The sequence below is a fragment of the Dipodomys spectabilis genome, unplaced genomic scaffold, assembly GCF_019054845.1.
Source record: "Dipodomys spectabilis isolate Male_0828 unplaced genomic scaffold, ASM1905484v1 ptg000125l, whole genome shotgun sequence".
Taxonomy (NCBI): domain Eukaryota; kingdom Metazoa; phylum Chordata; class Mammalia; order Rodentia; family Heteromyidae; genus Dipodomys; species Dipodomys spectabilis.
Window position 1 is genome coordinate 16,702,198 of NW_024870802.1, and position 20,304 is coordinate 16,722,501.

The 20,304-nt window shown below is 44.4% G+C and overlaps 1 protein-coding gene across 3 annotated transcripts in view; it reads left to right on the top strand.

Annotated features, from left to right (window-relative positions):
• The first annotated feature begins 1,018 nt into the window (after positions 1–1,018).
• Positions 1,019–20,304, top strand: part of Sorbs1 (sorbin and SH3 domain containing 1) — a 237,579-nt gene continuing 218,293 nt past the window's right edge. For 2 of the 3 annotated variants that reach the window (XM_042689234.1, XM_042689236.1), the window contains exon 1: positions 4,250–4,266. The gene's annotated coding sequence lies outside the window, so the exon portion shown is untranslated. Of the gene's footprint in view, positions 1,098–4,249; positions 4,267–20,304 lie in introns of those variants that run through there. The other variant, XM_042689233.1, reaches the window with a different exon arrangement.

Genomic DNA, 20,304 nt, shown 5'->3' on the forward strand with positions numbered 1-20,304 from the left:
AAGTTCCAGATCAGTTATTTGCTGGTTCTGTAATCTGGCTCCCCTCCCTGTTTCTTGTTTGGTAATTCTGAAGGGGACTGGAGAAGGTCAGGGGAATGATAGAACAGTGCCTTTCCTTTCATTTGCACTTCACTTGCTCTACTTTTCGTATTGCAGGCGCTCATAATTGCTTATCTGTCCCTCTTTCCCACTGAAACAGAAGCTTCCTAAGGGCAAGAGCATTATCCACATTTGCTGAACCCTGAATACATGGGGTTGCACAGAGGGAAAAAAAAACCCAATAACAAAAAACAAACCAAACCTCCCCTCCCCCCCAAACCCTCAGGACCTGAGTGCAAGCCCCGGTTGTATTTCATGGCAAGCCATTCAAACACACCTCAGTTTTTCCAGTTGAAAGTTAGGGTATTTTTTTTTTTTAATGATCAAATAAATCGGAAATATTAAACACCCTGGTATAGAGCCTAATAACTATAGTAGCACGTTTACACAGCACGATGGCCAGGCAGTCATCTAAACTACCCTTACATACGTTAATTAAATTTTCACTACATCCTACAAAATCCCAACTATGGGACCATTCTGTAGATGGTGCAAATTGGAGCGCAAGGGTTAAATAACCCATATGCAGTCAAGACACATTGCTGACACTTTGTTTCTAAGGTTTCTTTCAAGCTCCCTTTGTGGCCACCCTTCAGGAGGACCAGAAGGGCCCGAGGCCGGCCAGGTCTTTGGCGTGGATGCCCAGGACAGAAAGGGTTACCGGGTGCGAGCGCGCGCGTTATCAGCGGAGATCCGCGGGCCCGCGCCGAGCTCACAATGCGGCGGGCGGGGTGGCGGGCGCTTCCTCGCCTCCCATTGGCGCACACGTCCCTTCCTGTCACGGCAGGACAGGCCACGCCCCTTGGGCGCTGCCAGAGTGGACGGTTCCAGAGGTATGCTAATGAGGGGCCGGTCGCCGCAGCCCATTGGCCGGCCACGGAGTGTCGGTGAAGTCAGCGCCTAGTCCCAGAAAAACAGAGCGGGGCCGACGGCAGCGTGTAGTGCGAGCGGGGCAGGACGCGCGGAGCCCGCCTGCCGGCCCGCCGGGAACTCGTGAGGTAAGCCCGAGCCGCCCTCCCGCCTGTCCGCCCGCGGGGGGCCGCGGTCGTCCGCTCCGCGGCGACGCTCTCGGGGTGCACCCAGCTGCCCCCCCCCCCCGCGGCGGCGCCTTTGTTCCACGCTCCGAGGTGGTGCTTTTAAAGGGCCAGCTGTTGGAAGGACTTGGGGGACCCCTCCTTCCCCAGGAGCATCTCCTCGTGGTCACGGCGACAGCCGGGGCTCCCCGGGACCGAAGCGTCCCTCCTTGTCTGCTCGGTGGAGCCCCAAGTCCTGCAAGGAAAGTTCCTCAGGATGTGGAGGGGCGGGGGGGGGTTCCCTGTGTCCTTTTATTTATTTTAGGGGGCCGGAGGTGGGGCGGGGCGGGGCGCAGTGCGGCCCGGGCCTCTGCCCGCCGAGCTTGTCTGCGCGCTCCGGGCTGCCTGCAGTCTGGGCGGGCGGAGGAGACCCGAGCTCGGGTGGGTTTGGTGCCGGGAAGTGAAGATAGCGGGGGACTCCTCGGCCGCCGCCCGAGGAGAAAGCGGGGCGCGCGGCCGGATGGAGCCTCCCAGGTGTGCTCCTTGCTCGGCATCGCCCCGAGCCCCGGGCGGCGGCGGCGGGGGGCGCGGGGGCAGCCGGGGCTGGCGCAGACCCGCCCGCGCCCGCGCATCTCCGGCTGTGTGCGCGCGTGTGTGTCCGGGAACCCCGTGCCTGCCCGTCCCGCCCGGCCTCCTTCGTCTTCCCCGAGGGGCTGACAGCATCTCTGCCAGGCGGCTCGCCACCGAGAGCGATGGAAAGCAACTCCTTCTTCCCAATTCCCCGGGCATCCCCGGCTCCTGCCAGGCTGCTGCTTTCCGACGTGGCGGTGGCACGTTCCAGGTAGAGGGGAGAAGAGGCTTCGAATCAGTCTGTTTCTTTCATGGAGGAACGTGCCCTCAGATTTGGCATCCCCGGGCCTCCGCTGTCGTAAGATGGCTTTGACATTCATCCGGGCGTGCTTTCTCGGGATAGACAGAATCTATTAAGCCATTCCATGGCTATATAAAAAAAAGCACAAGGCATTTCTCGGAGCCAGGCTCGTTTTATACAGTACCCGGGTTTCCCCAGCACGTTCTGGCTGAGCCTTTGGATTTTTTTTTTTTTAATTTAAAACACTGAGCGCTGGGATTCTCCCGGTGTCATAAGGCCGACCTCCTGAAATTGCTCGAATTGATTTCACTGTCAGTTCATTTAGCGACATCATGGAACCTACCTGGCATGCCAGGCCTCTGGCTACATCTCCCTATCCACCCCTCACTTGGGTGCCCTTTATCTTTTCTTAAGTAAAGGCCGGCATGCTTGTCTCCATTCTTCCTATGTTTTTGGAGCCCCTCTATTTAGATTCACTGATTTTTTTTTTTTTTTTAATTGGAAAGGTAACTTGGTGGTGATGAAGGGTGGGTTAAAAATGGGGAGGGGCAACGGAGGGAAGAGCAGTGTGGATGACAAAAATATGACAGAAAACACACATTGGACATTGGGAGACTCCATAGCTTCAGCCATTAGGGAATTAGATGAGGTGGATTGCTGTCTATGGAGTAAGATATGAATACGTTGGCTGTGAAGGGGGAGGGGTAGAGAAGGAGGATGCTGCCAGCAATTTTCTCCCCCATCCTCCTTATGCTGTCTGAAATAACCCAGCCCTGAGGTCTCCCTCATAGCTTAAAGGGAAAGGAGGGAAGGATTGGCCTTGCTGGCACCTGTGTCCTGAGCACTTCTAGAGTAGATGGTTAGGAAAGGATTAGATCTCCTTGGATTGCAGAGAAAGCACATTTCTCAGTTGAAGGACCTATGACACCTGGCTCTGGTGACTCCCTGTTGGGAATTAGCAGCTGAGATGAAGTGCTTTCTACCCTGTGGGATGAAGAGATGGGAGGTCATTGTGGTATTGCATACATACAACACCTTTTCCTCTTTCCCCTTTCCCTCTTCTTACCTGCTTTCATTTGTTGTAGTTAGAGAGTTTCTGTAAACTTTCTAGGTGATTGGGACATTGGTGGGGAGGGGAGGATAGAATTATGGGAAAGGATGAGAAGATACTTCTTTACTTCTTTATTTCCCCTCTCCAAAACCAAGTTCAAAACAGCAGAATGGTGGTGTTGTGTGTGTGTGTGTGTGTGTGTGTGTGTGTGTGTGTGTGTGTGTGTTTGTGTGCATGCCAATACTTGGGCTTGAACTCAGGACCTCATGCTTTCCTTTTCTGCTCAAGGCTGGTGCTCTACCATTTGAGTCACAGCTCTTCTTCCAGCTTTTTACTAATTAATTGGAGTTAAGTGTCTTGTAGACTTTCCTGCCCGTACTGTCTGTGAAATCAGATCCTCAGATCTCAGACTCCTGAGTAGCTAGGATTATAGATGTGAGCCACTAGTACCTGGAATAATGTGGGTTTTATTTGCAGAGAAAGGCCAAGGCCTAGGGGGAAAAAAAGAAGCATTTACAGTGTTTGTAATCACTTGGTCATCCCAACTTAGCTTTGGGCCTTACCTGAACATTGAAGCTGACTTGCTGTAGAGGGCACTCACTGGTAATTTAGGACTTAATTAACCTGCCTTTTTCAAAAATGTGGGTGGAAGAGCTCTGCACCAGAGGCCCATCAGCTGGTTTGGGTCTTGACCACCAGCTTTCTCTGTGCCTTGGGCTACGTGGCTTCCTCTTTGTGAGCATGTGTCATTGTCATAAAGCACAGATGTTTTTCTAGGGTTCCCTACAGTATTCTTCCTACTAGATTCACAAATACATTGATTCATAAGTTGTGATGGCACTTTTACATTATTTCCTGTTTGCTAACGTAATGTTAAATTCACAATATTAAACAATGGCATAGAACAAGCATTCTAGAATTTAGTCTGCTGTTAGATTCAGAACTACCTTTTCTTTGATTAGTTTGATATGTTGGTTTGACTGTATGTAAATAATTCAGAACTTGGATGGCCCAGAGAGGCACAGACTTCAGAGCCATTGGTTGGGATGTGAAGGTGGAATGACAGGTTGCTGAGGAAAGGCAGTTTCTATAATTCATTTGTTCCCAGTATATGTGTCACGTACTGTATTATTTATGATCATACAGGTGAATGTTTCAATGTTAAGATCACAGGAGACCTCTGTGATTGACTGATAGAGTTCCTGTCACTGAAGAATTTGAGGCATTGAGAGGTTTGGCCATTTGCCTGAGGTCACACAGCCAGCAGATGCAGAGCTAGGGGAGCAACTCTGAAGGATAGACTCTGTGTTCTGGATATATTTCTTAAGCACTCTTTTCCTCTGAGAGAGGAATCCAGTATGGGGAGGAGAAAAGTGAGAAAGATATAGGGAGCAGAGGAAGGGAAAGCTGGAGATTCCAGAACTCTAATCTTTAGAGAAAAGAGAAAGTAGGAGGTTTGAGACAAGTCCCATGGGGAAGGGAAAAATAACCTAGAACCAAGTAGGAGAAGAGAAAGGGATGGAGCTTGAAAGGGAGACTCTGTTATCTTCAAAAGAGCAGAACATTTCCCCTCTTCTTCTTCTTCCTTCCTCCTCCTCCTCCTCCTCCTCCTCCTTCTTCTTCCTTTTCCTTCTTCTTTCTTCTTTCTTCTTCTTCTGTTGTGGGGCTTGAAGTCAGGGTCTAGGCATTATCCCTGAGCTCTTTTGCTCAAGGCTAGTGCTCTACCACTTTGAGCCAAAGCACCACTTTCAGTTTTCTGGTGGTTAATTGGAGACAAGAATCTCACAGACTTTACTGTCCAGGCTGGCTTTGAATTGCGATCCTCAGATCTCAGCTTCCGCAGTTGCTAGGATTATAGACATGAGCCACCAATGCCTGGCAAAGAGCAGAACATTTCTATGCTCTTGGAATAAAATAAGGAGCACACCAAGTATGATGGGTGATGGTGGATTGAGAGTTCTCTGTGCTGATTTGGAATCTCCTTGGGAGAATCTTCCTGTTTTCCATCAGACTACAGAGTGTAGTGTGTAGAGGGTGCTTGGTTCAGGGCCAGGCAAAGCCCATAGCTACAATAGGGCATACAGGACTTGAACACGTGGGAAGTCAGGTGTGCTGTGCTGGTGGTGATGATGAAGTAGGGCCCAATTCTGCTGAGTCCCAGTTTATTTTTTTAATGCAAAACTAAAGAAAAGATTTCCATGGATTGTTTTTGAATTCAAGCAGTGTTTTGTCCTCTGACTTTTATTAAACACATTATGAGAGCATTTTATGTGCTACCTTTTTAGAGGAGAAACTTGGAGATGACTGAATTACTAAACCATAGCTCATCTGGGGGAACTGCTGGCCTGTGACCTTCTCTAAGCCTCAAAAAGTTTCAGTGAGCAATTAAAGAGCTGTGAACAGTGGTTAACCAGAGCATTAACCATGCAAAGGCAAGGATAAAAGGTGGTAATACTTTGAAGTCTATGGCCCAAGCCAGTAGCTAGCCATGAACAGTATAATTTTCTTGGCTAGCTCTTCAGGTCCTAGGAAATATCTGTGGCCTTTTAGTGGTTCTGTCTTTCTGGGCATGGTTAGTCATGTCGTGTAGCCCTGTATCTTGCTATGCCATCCTTTTCTTTATTTCTCCTGTTGTATCGTTCTTCTTGCCTTCCTCCTTCATCTTTTTTTTTTTGTAACTCTAAATAATAAAGCTTTGTAGTCTGCTTTAATATGTTTATTGTGTCATTAAAATTTCATGTTCTCTGTTCTTAATTAAACCAGTTGAGTTTAGTCTTTTTGAATGTGTATGTGTTTTACACACAAAACAAAAAACAAATCCAATTAAGTTGCTTTTTACTTCTGTGTGGCCTTCTATTGATTTTTTTCCCCTTCTCTTCTGTGGTCAGCAGTGGCTCTTTATAGAAAAAAAAATTACCAGGTCTCTGTCATGTGGTTATTGTTTTAAAAAACAAAAAACAGCTATAACAGAAAGGTTACCACCCTTGTATTGTGAACACAAGGGACACCCTCTCCCAAGAGATGTGTCCTGTTTCTTGACTTCCTTCCATGGAAAGTTTATCTTTATTGTGTTCTCTAACCATGCATACACTGTAAGGGTGGGGGTGCAGATGGTGGAGGTGGGGCTCTTGTCATTCTGGTAATGTTTTGAGGGGTGAAGCTGACAGGATATAGCCAAGAGAGTACATACAGGACAGATTTAGTATTGATAGTTCACTCTGTTTCCCCAGGCTATGCTAACCCAACAGTCTGTAGTAGGACCCAGATCTCTGTGGAAAACAATGAGATGCTTGTCATCTTTCAGATTGTTGGATAGGACCTGTACCCACTTTACCACCAACAGTTCTAGATGCTTTGATTGAGGTATGATGCATAGCTTCATAATTTCCTTATGTCTCAGATTAATTATAGAGAAGGATTGAGTCTTGATGCTCAGTGGTCAATATTTAAAGTGGGCCTTGCAGGTAAGAAAGCATCTTAAAGTCAGGTGTGATGGCACATACCTATAATCACAGATACTTGGGAAACAGAAATAGGAGGGTTGCTAGTTTGGGCAGACAGAAGACCCTATCTTAAAAAGTAAAAAACAAAAGATCTGGAGGTGTGAGTGAGCCCTGAATTCAGTCTCCAGCACTGGCTGCCAAACAACAAAAAATGGTACCTTGAAGTCTCCAGAGAGAGAGAGAGTGAGTGTGTGTGTGTGTGTGTGTGTGTGTGTGTGTGTGTGTTATTGGGGGTTGATGTCAGGGTCTTGTGGTTGCTAGGCAGGCACTCTACCACTTGAGCCACACTCCAGTCTCTTTTTACTTTGGTTATTTTCATGGTAGTATCTCACTTTATGCTGGAACTGGCCTACGTACCTGGTTTTCCCATGTCACTGGAAATGACAGATGTGTGTTACTGCCCCCAGCCATTGTGCTTCCTCTATAGGTGGGATAACAGACTTATGCCACTGTGCCAGTGATTGGTTGAGGTGGAGTCTTACAAACTTTTATGCCTGGACTAGCTTCTAACAGTGATCCCTGATCTGTGCCTCCCAACTAGTTGGGATTATAGGCTTGAGCCACCTGGCAGTTTCCAGCTTTTATATGAAACATCTACAGGTTTTATATTTAGCTCTGTAACGTATCTGTGCTGGTTTTTAATATAAAACCATTCAAATCGTTTTACTGTTGAATTACAGCTGATTGTCCAGTAAAATGCTGTGTTTCTCTTGGGCCCTTCTCCAGTTTGGAGAAGCAAGGAGAGGGGCAGGCCTCAGACCTGCAGGGATGGTAGTAGTGAGACTCCTCCAGCCATACTTGCTGTCTGCCAAAGTCCTAAACACCAGGTTCTTCTCTTTCTCTTTCCTTCATCAAAGGGAACACCTCCCTTCCCCCTTTTCCTGGCTCCCTGGCATCTGAAAAACACTCACTATCTGTCTCTGTTCTTGCTGGTTCTCTTGTCTGTTTCCTCCCTCACAGGTGAGATTGGAGAGGAGAGGGAAATATCTGTGTTTCATCTTATTTTAAACTGAACTTTAATTGCATCAGAGTTTTATATCTACCTACATATATCCAGGTTTTTTTTTGTTGTTGTTGTCAGTCATGGGGCTTGAACTCTGAGCCTGAACACTGTCCCTCAGCTCTTCATCTCAAGGCTAGTACTCTACCACTTGAGCCACTGCACCACTTCTGGTTTTCTGAGTGGTTTATTGGAGATAAGAGTCTCATGGCCTTTCCTGCCTGGGCTGGCTTTGAACCATGATCCTCAGATCTCAGCCTCCTGAGTAGCTAGGATTACAGGCATGAGCCTCTGGCGCCCAGCCATATATCCAGTTTTAAGTCAACCTATGGGAAAGACTAATACAGAAGGCCATGTCACTCCTCCCCTTCTTGGTGACCCCTTTTCCCCAATTCAGTCATTGAATGCAATTTTCTGTTGCTGAGGAACAAAGTACCACAACTCTGGTTTACAGCAAGTTTTGGGTTAGGGTCTCACTGGACTAAAATCAAGGTTTTAGCAGGGTAACTGTGTTTGTTTCCAGGAAGAGCCTGTTTTCCTTATTCATTCTATCTTTTAGAGGCTGCTTTCATCCCTGGCTCACAGTCTTCCATTTTCAGAGCCAGCAGTGTGGGTGGAGTCCTCCCCTGGCTTCTTAACTCTGGCTTTCCATAGTTGTTGTTGTTGTTTGTTTTTTTTTTTTAGTCATTTGTGGGGCTTGCACTCTGGACTTTAGTGCTGTCCTTGCGCTCTTCAGCTCAAGGCTAGCACACTTGAGCCACAGTGCCACTTCCAGTTTCTGGTGGTTAATTGGAAATAAGAGTCTTACTGGGACTTTCTTGCCTGGGCTTTGAACCTTGATCCTCAGATCTCAGCTTCCTGAGTAGTAGGATTACAGGCATGAGCCGTCAGCACTTGACTAGTTCATTTCTATCTAGCTTTCTTCTTCCCTCTTCTACGTTTAGGACCATGTGATTATATTGGGCCACCTAGATAATTTAAGATAGTCTTCCTATTTTAAGAACTGTTGATTAGCAACCTTAATTCCATCTGTATACTTCCAAACCTTCTAGCTGTTCTTCCTGATATTGCTAACATATTTACAAATTGCCTGCAAACTACCTTCCCCTTATACTTCCTTTTAATATGGCTATATCTCAATTTTTAGTTATATGATACTTGCATTATTTTGATCATGTAAATAGTGTTTATGGCTGAGTAATATAATGATATTTCCTTTCTCATATAATTTTTGAATTAATAATAGCCTTTTTTATAATTTTTATTAATCCTCAAAGTCTGATAGCTTGCTGCTTATTTATTTATTTACCAGTCATGGAGCTTGAACTCAGGGCCTGGGCACTGCTCCTGAGCTTTTTTTGCTCAAAGCTAGTGCTCTACTATTTGAGCCACAGTGCCACTTCTGGCTTTTTCTGTTTATGTGGTACTGAGGAACAGAACCCAGGGCCTCATGAATGCTAGGCAAACACTCTACCATTGAGCCACATTTCCAGCCCTTATGATAGCATTTTAAAATATCTTATTTTGTAACGTGTTTGTTTTTATTTTACATTTCTTCTCTTAGAGAAGTCTGTAAGGAGGCCTTCTCCTGCTTTTGCCTCTTTGGGTGGTATGGCTTATGTTGGGAATTCCCTCACCTTGCCCTGAGTTGTATCCTCTGTTTCCTTGATTTTGGTTTATTCCTTTATGAGTTTCTGGGAGAAGGTCTTACACACCAGAAATGGGCTTAGTCTACCCTCTTGCTTGAGTGGTGGTTGGGGAATAAGGACTTTTGGGTTGAAAGCCATTTTTCCTTATAGTCTTGAAGGCATTACTCATTGTCCTCAGATTTCAGTATTCATGCCCAAAATTTGGATGCTGTTCTAATTTATGGTCATTTATGGGTAGCTTGTTTTCTCATTAAAGATTTTAGGAACACCTCTTGTTTTCTATGTTTGTAATTCCTTTGCTTTTTTTTTTGCCGGTCATGAGTCCTCAACTTTGGGCCTAGGCGCTGTCCCTCAGCTCTTCAGCTCAAGGCTAGCGCTCTACCACTTGAGCCACAGTGCCACTTTGGGCTTTTTCTGCTTATGTGGTGCTGAGGAATCAAATACAGGGCCTAATGCATGCAAGGCAAGCACTCTACCACTGAGCCACCTTCCCAGCCCCCTTTGCTTTTTTTTTGTAATCACATTTGTTATTTTTATCTTTAGATAGTTGTACAAGGAAGTTTCATTTCAATAAGTCAATCTATAAGTATGTGCATCTTGATCAATGTCACCCCCGTTTCCTTTGCTTTGAAACATTATTGGTCTGGTCTTTAATATGCCCTCTTGATCTAAAGACTCCCTTCAGGTTTGGGAAATTATCTTACATGTGAGTATTTAATAGTTTAAATTTCTCCAATTTTTAGACCTCTTGGATTGAATTTATAATTTTGGTATCTTTTTATTTCCTATTTTCCTTTATATTTATTTTTTTGGGTGTACTTTAGCTTTATCTTCTACCCTTTTCAATTTCTTAACATCTGCTCTCTTGTTTTTACATGAACCATATGTATATATGTACATTTTGTAAGAACTCCCTAATTCTTTGAACATGAATGCCCTTTCCCTCCCTCCCTTCCTTTCTTTCTTCCTTCCTTCCTTCCTTCCTTCCTTCCTTCCTTCCTTCCTTCCTTCCTTCTTCCTCCCTTCCTTCCTCTCTTGCTCTCTTTTTTCTTGCTCTTTCTTGCCTGCTCACCTGCTTGCTTGCTCACCTGCTTGCTTGCTTGCTTTCTTTCTTTCTCTTTCTTTTTCTTTCTCTCTCTTTCTTTTGTTTCTTTTCTTCTCTTCCCTCTTTCTCTCTCTCTCTGTCCCTCTCCTCCCTCATTTGTTTTTGAGATGTCTCGTTATATACCCCAGCCTAACTTTAAGCTCTCCATCATCCTGTCTTATCTCTCCAGTATGTTGGGATTACAGGCATGTACAAACATGTTTGACATTTCATTTTTTGAGTTTTTCTTGTTTGCTTCATTGTCCTCTTCTTTTTTTCTTTTTCTTTGCCAGTCCTGGAGCTTGGACTCTGGGCCTGGGCACTGTCCCTGAGCTACTTTTTCTCAAGGCTAGCACTCTACCACTTGAGCCACAATGCCACTTCTTGCTTTTTCTGTGTATGTGGTACTGAGGCTAACCTAGGGCTTCAGGCATGCTAGGCAAGCACTCTATCACTAAGCCACAGGCCCAGCCCTGTCCTCTTTTTTTCTTATTTTGGTTACTGTATTTCCCACTAGTGATATCCTAGTCTGTTCTTTTATATTTTAAGGCTGAACACAAATGCTGATTAGGACATACATGGAAGGAGATTGTTAATTTCCTTGTATGGTCATTCAGTAAAGATCACCTTCTCTCCCTCTTAACACTGGAGAAACCTAGATATCAGTACATCTTTGGCACTTTTCCTGGAGGTTTTTCTAGAGATAATTTTGTGTGGGGGGTAGGGGGGGAAGGGGAGGGAGGGCCAGAGGGTGGGTGGGGGGTAGGATTGCCTGGGGGTGGGTGGAGTGTGTAACAGCTATAGGGGGAAGGAAACTGCTGGTGACCTGCCTGATCTGCAGTTTTACTCAATTCTTTTGTTGCCTCCCTTTCTCCCTGCATCCTTAAGGTTGTCTGACCTGAGGCTCTGCTGAAAGTAGTCTGGCATGGACCTCCACTTTATGCTGGCTGGGGGAGGAACTTCAAGATGGACAGATTGCAGAAGGAAACTTAGATTTGATTGTTCCTTGCCTTGCCTTTCAGAAAACAGGCTTAACTCTTTTTTAGGCCTATCCTGCTTCTGTACTTGGACTCCTTAACACCTCTAGGTTCTGAGCCTTCTCTACGTCCTCCACAGGCTAGCCATTTGTTTAGTATTTCTTTTTCCAGCTAACACTTAACAGAGCTGACAAGTCAGGAACCTGTCATCTTGGTGAGGAGGCCAGCTCTGTCTCCCAGAGTTCTGTTGACATATCGCAGGGACTGTTGTCTCCTTTCAATTAAGAAACAATTTTTATTTATTTATTTAGCCGGGGCTGGAGTTTGAACTCAGGGCCTTGCCCTTGTTAGACTTGTTGACTTGGTGCTCTTCCATCTTAGCCATACCTCCACTCTCTCTTGCTTTCTTTTTTTGATGTTTCTGGGAGAGAGGAGAGATAAACACAGTATTCAGCCCTCTAATTTGATCAGAAGTGTTTTTAACTTTCTATCTGAGGCCTTGAAGTTATGTCTGATATATAGGCTATATACTCAAGAAATTTAAAAAGAAATGTGGTGTTGGAAATGAACCCAGGGACCATAGACATGCTAGATGTATACTTTACCACTCTGCTGAGATCTTTGCTAAATTGTGGAATACATGTTGTAAGATGAAACGCATACACTCTTAAATTCCATTGTTTATCTTGAGATATACACAATCACAGGCAGCAGATCCTGCCTTGTTTCCCTTTGTGGTATAGGAGAATCCCTGGCAGACAGCATCATAGATGGTTGGGTTCAGGAGTGAGGAGGCCCACAGGTTATATCCAGCCCTATCACTAACTATATGGTTCACTTGGAGAAGTTCCTCAAATCTGTCCAGGTCTCAGTTTCCTTAGCCTTAAAATGAAGTGTTGGTCAAGGTGTGATTCAGCTCTGTGCATTGAGTCATTGCTGCTGTGTGTAGAGCTCAGTAATAGGATCCTCCTAGGAGTCACTTCTAAGGTATCCAGCCAATGGTTTATATTTCTTTCTCCTGAGTTTGGTTCAGTTTCTTGTACAGAGTAAGCTTTCTGCATATTTGATCTCTTGCTTTTTCTCTTACTTTTTCTATACTAGACTTACTGTAAGGACTGCCTCATAGTTAATTTATACCTACAAAGTCTTGATCCTCAGTATATAACAGGTATATAATAAATTGTTGGATTTTTCCACAAAGGAGCACACATGAAACTCAAGAGATTGCTCAGAGAACAAGGCCTAAATGTTTTGGGTCTGGTTGCACACTTTCTTTGCCATTCATAGAGTCCTGAGGTTCAGGTATATTGGTACAAAGGTCATTGGAGATAACAGTTCAAGATTGCAACCCTGACCCTAAAGAGTTGTTTTCCCCAAACAAGTCATAGTCAGGCACTTGTTTAATAGGTCTTATACTGTTACAAATTAAGATTCGATTGATCTTACCTGTGAAAATGAATCACAGATAAAATGCTGCCTTTAAAGTGTTTAATAACACTTCACTGATTTTTATTCCTTAGTCTGATTTCCCCAAACCTCTCAGCATATGTGCCAGAGCTACTAAATGGAAGTTAAGAGGCTAGATTTAGGCCAGTAAAAGACCTTTCTATGGTGAGCAGGCCCATGGGGAGACCTGGAGCTCCTTGTTAAGCCATGGCTTTGTGCCCACCTGCCAGAGAGGCTAGAGAATCAATGCCTATGTGGGAGAAGAAGCACTGATGGAGCATCTGAAAGTGCTCTGCTTTTGATTTGCTTAGCAATTAGTTATTGAGCACCAGCCATTAGCCATAGTCTAGGCTGGGCTCTAGGAATATATGGTAAACAAAGAGAAATGGAACCTACTATCTTCCTGCCCTCCAGGGTCTAGAGCCAAGCTTCCCATTGTGGTAGCCAGTGACTACATGTGACTATTTAAGTTAATTTAAGTGGGATACATTACTAAATTTGAGTTTTCAGTGACATATGCCATATTTCAAATGCTGAGTGTCTGTGTCCTCAGTTACTGCCCTGTGGACAGCACAGATCTGGAATATTTCCCTCATTTTGGGCAGTTCTGTCAGGCAAGCTAGACTACATAACTACGACTGGATTCTATACCACACATCTGTTCCTGCATCTAGCCTTGTTCCACAGAAGAGCCGTTTGCTTGCTTACATGGTTGGATAATTAAGCAGGGGATAGATCTCCCCTCTTCTTGGAGTGATATGGGGGTGTATAGTGACAGGGTGTGTGGTTTCTGCTCTGAGCCTGCCTGGTTCAAATCCCAATACTGTTACTTCCTACATCCTACTTTTGTTGTTGTTGTTGTTGTTTTATCAGTCATGGGGCTTGAACTCTGGGCCTAGGCACTGCCCCTGAGCTCTTCAGTTCAAGGTGAGCACTCTACCACTTGAGCCACAGTACTACTTCCCTATATCCTACTTGAGTATTAGAGCTCTATGCTTTAGTTGCCTCCCCTGTGAAATGCAAAATGTGGGTTAATGATCCAAAAATTCAAGTCTTAGAATGGTGCCCAGCATTAAGCAATCACTCAGTAAATGCTGGTCACTGTGATTAAGAATGAGATCGGGACAAAAGTTATTGGTAGATCCAAGGAGACATTTTCTACCAGGAGACTATAAAGTAGAAAAAGAATATTGGCAGGTGATGTTGTGCTTGTAGAGTTGGATGGCCACCTGGAGAGGAACGAAACTGAATACTTCTAAGGCAGAGGCTGCTTTGGTTATGTGAGCTGATGTGTAAATGCCATCATATTCACAAAATCATCTGTGTACCTATATTGGTCATTGATACTATGATCAATCCTTTCTTTGTGGTTTGTCTCTTCCTAAGCTGACTCATTTTCCTGTCCTTAAATACCCCTTCCCCAACTATATATCTTCTGGAAGGTGTGGGGTCACAGACATTTACTATCACTCATGTGGAACAGAGGGATATACCAGAAGTTAAGAAGACAGAGGCAGAAGTTGGGTCATCTAGCTAGCAGTTGGGGCTTGGTCTTTCCATGATGTCATTCCTACTGTTGTTCTATCTTGACAGTAGCACAGTGTTCTAGGAGTGCCTTGGTGTTTGTGCTGGATGAGGAGAAAGAAAGATATGATGTTGACCTCAGAAATGGGAAGATGTGAACTTGACAGGGAGCTCTGCTTACATATGGAACTTTTGTGTAAGGACTACTTTAAGAGCCATGTGTGCTAGTACACGCCTGTAATTCCAGATCCAGAGGCAGAAACAGGAGGACTGCAAATTCCAGGCCACTCTGAGCTAACTAGTAGTAAGTCTCTCACAAATCTAAAATAATAAAAAATGTTTTACTAGCAGTCACAAGTCTCATTTTATTCATTAAGCACAAATAGGTAAGGGCATTGGTATAGGTCCCTGCCTTCTCAAAATTTGTTTCTTCATTAACACAGAGAGAGCAGGACTTACATCTTTTGTATTAGGAAGTCAGCAGTGTGTTTCAAGTGATGAAGTAGGAAGGCTCTCTTTAGTGTAGGGGAGTGCAGGTGATGAGGGTACTCTAGGGTACCCACACAGGACCAGACATCTAGAAATGGCTGATCCAGGACAGACCAGAGAGGAGACTATTCCTGGCAACCTGGATTCTCAGTGCAGCACAGGAATACAGGTTCTGCCCTAGTGCCAACGATCAGGAATATTGAATGCTGGAAAGTTAACCTGTAACCGGCTCTGTCAGTTCATTCCAACTTGAGTCTTTACTTTCTAATAGTAGGGGTTTTGGCTTATAGAGAACAGTGGCAACAGGAATTAGTTCTTGGTAGATCCTGGAATTGCCCTTTTGCCTGTAGGTCAATGCAAAAGCTCATTATTCATTTATATAATGCTTTATGCACTGATTATTGACATCAGCCCATAGGCTGACCTTTGAGCTTGGTTTCCTGGTAGGAAAGGCCACTAGGACATGCCTTGCGAAATCTAGTTTCTCTTATTGCCTTAGTGGAAGCTGGCAGCTGTGCACATGAGCAATTTATATGGTTGATGTGTAAATAGATGATTCATTTTCAGGTTGTTCTCCACTTCAAGTTTGTCTTTAGTCATGCTGAGCCAGTGTTGGGTGCCTCGCCAGTGTTGAGTGCCTCTCTCCTGCAAGCATACAGCACATTGATCTGGGGTTAGAGTTGTTTATAATGAATAGACGTGGGAAATGGGAAGGTTTTTCTGGTGCATTGATGTTGGGGAATCTTTCCAAGGTTGCTGCAGCATAGGCACTGCGGACTCTCCTGTGCTTGGCCTTGCTTTTTAGACAGTGTATACGGCAGCCTCTGACAGAGGATTTTCAGGTTCTTGAAGCCAGGGATGAGGTAAGAAAGGTAGGAACTGGAACTGGGAGATCCATGTCACTGCCCCTGTGGTCTGGCCAGTGAGGATCTGGGTGAAGTGGCCAAGGCCAGAGTAGGAACTACTTTTAAGTAGAACAAACTGAATAGAGGCCCTGGAGAAAAAAAAAAATCCCAACAGGGACAGTTAGAGAAGCTGGAGGAATCTGGGAGAGCCTAGGCCTTGACATGGTCTGGTAGTGGTTGTTGAAAATCAAGTTGCTAGGCCTGGAAACCTTGGCCAAGGCACTTTTAAGCCTTTCTGGACTGTTTTTTATTTGCTTGGTTGGGTATGGTAGACATGAGTAAGCCAACACTGGCAGGTGTGAGGGGGCGAGGCCCCCTGGGAACTGGGAAATATTAGTCATGCCTGTATACTGATAGAAGATATGGAGCCTTCTTTTCAAGACAGCTGCTGCAGGAGGCCTCGTGAATGCCAGCTTGCTTTATAGTCCATGCTCTTGGTTTTATCTTTAATTATTAAAGTCCTGAGCTATTTAAATACTCACCTGAAGCATCATTGTGAATAACTTTCCCTTCCTCAGCTCTGGCAGAGAAGGGGTTTTGTGGCCTGTGGTTCTGGATTTCCTAGTGGCTCCATCAAGAAATATGCATACTGCAGCCAGGAAATCCCCACAATGCCCTTGATGGCAGAGTGAAGACCTCTGTGGACGTCCTAAAGACTGGCATATATTTTGAATGGATCCTTAATTTCTGGAGTATAGGGTATATTCCTTTTAAACATAAGCCAGGAAGAGAGAATTCTGTTAGAGATGTAAACTATTTAACACTCTGTTTAAAAAATTAAACTGCCTAGAAGCCTTGGATTGGTGGTGTCTATGGCAACCTTCATGCTTAACATTTTTTTAATTTAATAAAAAAATTAATAAAGGGGTCTTCTTGAGGGTCTTAGGCTCCTGTGCAGGGCTGGAATGGGAGTCTTGGGAGGGGTGGCAGGGTCTAGAGAGTTTACCTGCTGTGCTTGGCTGAGAGGATAGGTGGTTGCAGGGCTGAGCTACCCTTCAGAAATTTGTAGTATGAGTGATTTGTTTTGATTAATGAAGAGAGTATAGAGAAGACCCCACCATTCTTTATGTTGGTTCATTTTGTTTTATTGGCCTTTGTGATTCCCTATTGATTGCCATTTTCCATCCAGCCTTAGGATTTTACCTGTGAAGGATCCTTAGCCTTGTGTACTCTTTCATTCTTTCTCTTAGCGCTGTTCATCTTTAGCTCTCACCTGCAGCATCATGAGCTTAGAGAAACCTCTGATCATCCAGACCAAGTTAAGCCCTTCTGTGTGAGGACTCCCACGATGCAGTGGTTCCAGGCAGACTGTTCTCCACGCATTTGTCTCAGGTGCTTTGTTATGTTGGTCTGCCTGCCTGCCCCACTAGTCGGTAGGATAAACCATGAATGCGTAGGGCTGATTCCCATCACCACTACATTCTAGCAGGTGCCTAGATTTATTCATTTGTTAAATTTTGTGTTCGACACTAGATTCTAGGAATATAGAGGGAGTAAAAAGCCCTTGCTATCCTGTTGAATATATTCAATAACCCTTTCACTAATAGGAAGGTACAATTAAAATTTTGGTGACTATTGTTCTGAGGGAGAGGTAGACAAATGACATTTTTTTTTTAGAATTTAGCAAAGATTTACTTTAGTATAATAGGATCAAAGTGGAGACAAATGGAGAAGAGAAAGAAACATTTCCTACTCTCCTTGCAAGAGTTAACTCTCATGCTCTCCATGAGAATTAAAACTCAACATGGTAGCTCTTATCATAGCTTTTATACTTTTCTGAGCTGGGTGAATAAGTGTGGTCAAGTCTTGTAGCAATTAGAAAATGATTCTGGATAGGCAACCAGGTGAAGTCCTACCCTAAACTCAGACAACTTTCAGGATGTCCTTTTGTTACAGGGTGCCTTTCATCTTATATGAAAAGGTTTTTAGTCCACAGTATGATGATCACTGTATTAGAAAAAGAGTGGCATAGGGACACATAGGAGGAGACTGGAACTACAGTAGGAGGGCATTCCTGATGAAGGGACCACCAGCACATGCAAAGGCATGGTGGCAAAGAGGCCTTTGTGTATTAGATGAAGGAACCACTTTAACAAGGCTGGAGTAAAAAGGTAGGAGGAAGGCCCTCTGTTGTGGTGTGAGGGTTTGAGAATTGAGAATGACAGATGGGTGGATGAAACTGAGTGGGATGAACCTACTCTAGTAGGGAAAAGGAGAATTGCGCTAATATACCCAGGAAAGATATAGTACAGAGATTACTTGGAATTCAGAAGAGGGTGGCTATTTTACTTAGGAAGGATCAGGTCTCATAGTGCTTTAAAAATCTAACATGCCAAAATCACACAGGTCACTCTCTTCATTACAGAAGAGATGGACTTTTTCTAAGACCATCTTCAGAGTTCTCTACAAAGTTTTCCTTGGTCTACTCCTACCCAGTGGATTTTTTTTTAAATTTTATTTTATTTGTGAACATACTGTACAGAGGGGGGTTACAATTACATGGGCAGGATAATGCGTACATTTCTTACCAAGCATTGCTACCCAGTGGATTTTTATCTGAATGTGATTTATTTAGATTCTTCCCAAGGCAATATTTTTTGGGACACAGTACTGTATTACTAACTGAAAAATATCATATGGTATCTGTAAATGTCCATATTTGGTGTGTTTACCTATATAATCAGGCACTCCTATTTTTTTTCAAAGTCCCAAGGCTTCAAGTAATTATGTAATTAGAATCCACATTGAGTGTGGCTAGATAAGGTGTAATTAAAGAGGAAAGCCTAATTTTGGAAGAATGATAAGAGGTCATTTGATTCAGACTGGGCTCAAATCCAATCTTGGAAGAACAGTAAGAGGTCATTTGGATGTAGGGAGCTTGAGGCCACATAGGAGCCCTGACTGGCCTGAAACAGGCAGATTCTGTTTCAGTTCACTGTGAAGACCATTGACTGAGCTTTGTCTTCATCCCAGGTATTGTGGGAGGCACAGCTCTAAGTAAGAAACAGAAGTCCTTGATCTCAGAAACAATGTGAGGGGAATAAGTTTGAGAACAACTAGGTGGTACCAAGGCAGAGAATGAAGACTTCTATGTATGTGTGCATGTTAAGGGCTACTGGGAGATTCTTGGGGCAGGTAGTATATAAGCTGTGCTTTGAAAGGCAAAGAGGGTTTCAGGAGTAAGGACAAGAACTTCCTGGGCACATTAGAGTCACTCAGCTAATATATGTGGGATGAGTGTCAGGTCAAGGTGGGAGGTAGAAGAAACATGTTATTGGGGTGGTCATGTTGTGGTTTGCTTGAAGAGCTTACACTCATAGAGTTCAATGCAGGGCCAAGAGACCTGTAGGCCTAAGCCCTCAACAGTGCAGTGGTTACTGTGCAAAGGAGTTAGAGATTGTGGAGGTCAGAGTAGGTTTTCTTATGGAGGGATCTTAGAAGACTCTTAAAGGACCAATAAGAGAGAAGAAAAGAGAGAAGGGATAAAAGGAAGGGGAAGGATATATAGGCCAAGGCCTAGAGAGAAAACCGGGAGGAGATGGTCAGGCATAGGGAAGCAGTGTTGGCTGCAGTGGGTCACACTGATTCCTGGAGGGTGAGGTTAGGTATGTTGGGCAGTAAAGGTCTGATCCAGGGGCACAGAGGAGCATGGCAGGATTTTAGTGGGAGAATGAAATAAGAAAGGCATGTTGAAGGAAGAACAGCCTTCTGGGGAGGTCAGCCCTGGCTTCTAGGAAGTTCAGCGCCCGCTTCCAGGCATGAAGTGATGGGGACTGTTGCTTGGAAGGCGGGGACCATCTGGAGGCTTTCATCATAAAAGAGTTTCTAGTATTGTTGATGGGAGGATGAAAGAAATTTGGAAGGGAAGGAGTGGAGATGACTGCATGAGCCCAATCTAGAAGAATAGAGATATCCAAGACAGGAAAGGGGGACCACCTAGTGGGGAAAGAGAATGTGGACGGAGACTTAGTGGGTTAAGAGCTCCAAAGCCTTGTTGGGACTCCAGCCCTGACTCTGAGCCAGTGAAAAACTGTAGGCCAATTCTTCCATCTTCTTGTCAGTAGTAGTTGATTCCTTTGTGGTCAGGCTCTGAACTCTGAACAGTCCTAGTGCTCAGGCAATGGAAATACTCTGGGCTGAAATGTGTATCCTCCTGTTTCTAATGAGGTAAGAGAAGAAACCACACAGTCCTTTTCCTTTTTTTCATGGAGTAGTCAAGAATTTGGGGCCAGAGGGAAGGGTACTTGGAGTGACCAGGCTGGAGTGGGAATTGTTGGGAGAGGTGGTTGTCTACTCATCTTACCCATTTCTAGTGTTTTTGAGACTTTGACGTAGTGGGAGTACAAAGCTTATTTTAATGTTGAGGTAGATGCTCCATTTTAGGGTAGAGCAGGAAGGGGTGACTCTTCCTGAATTTACAAAAAGGAAATTCTTAGGACAGGGAACTGGTGAACTATGGTCTCCTCTCACAGCCAATCTTTGGGAAGTTTAAGGCCTTGTGCCTTTAGAAAGCAGAAAAAGTTTCTTGACAAAGGAGGACTTGAGCAGAGTCCTGAAGGATGGATGATATAAGAGAAAGGAGAGAAGGACTTTCCAGAGAAGAATGACAGGGAATTAGTACAGAGTTTACAGTAGAAATTTGAGGAAGGAAGGCATATTTTCTTGAATACTTAGTGTACATACCTGCTTTGAA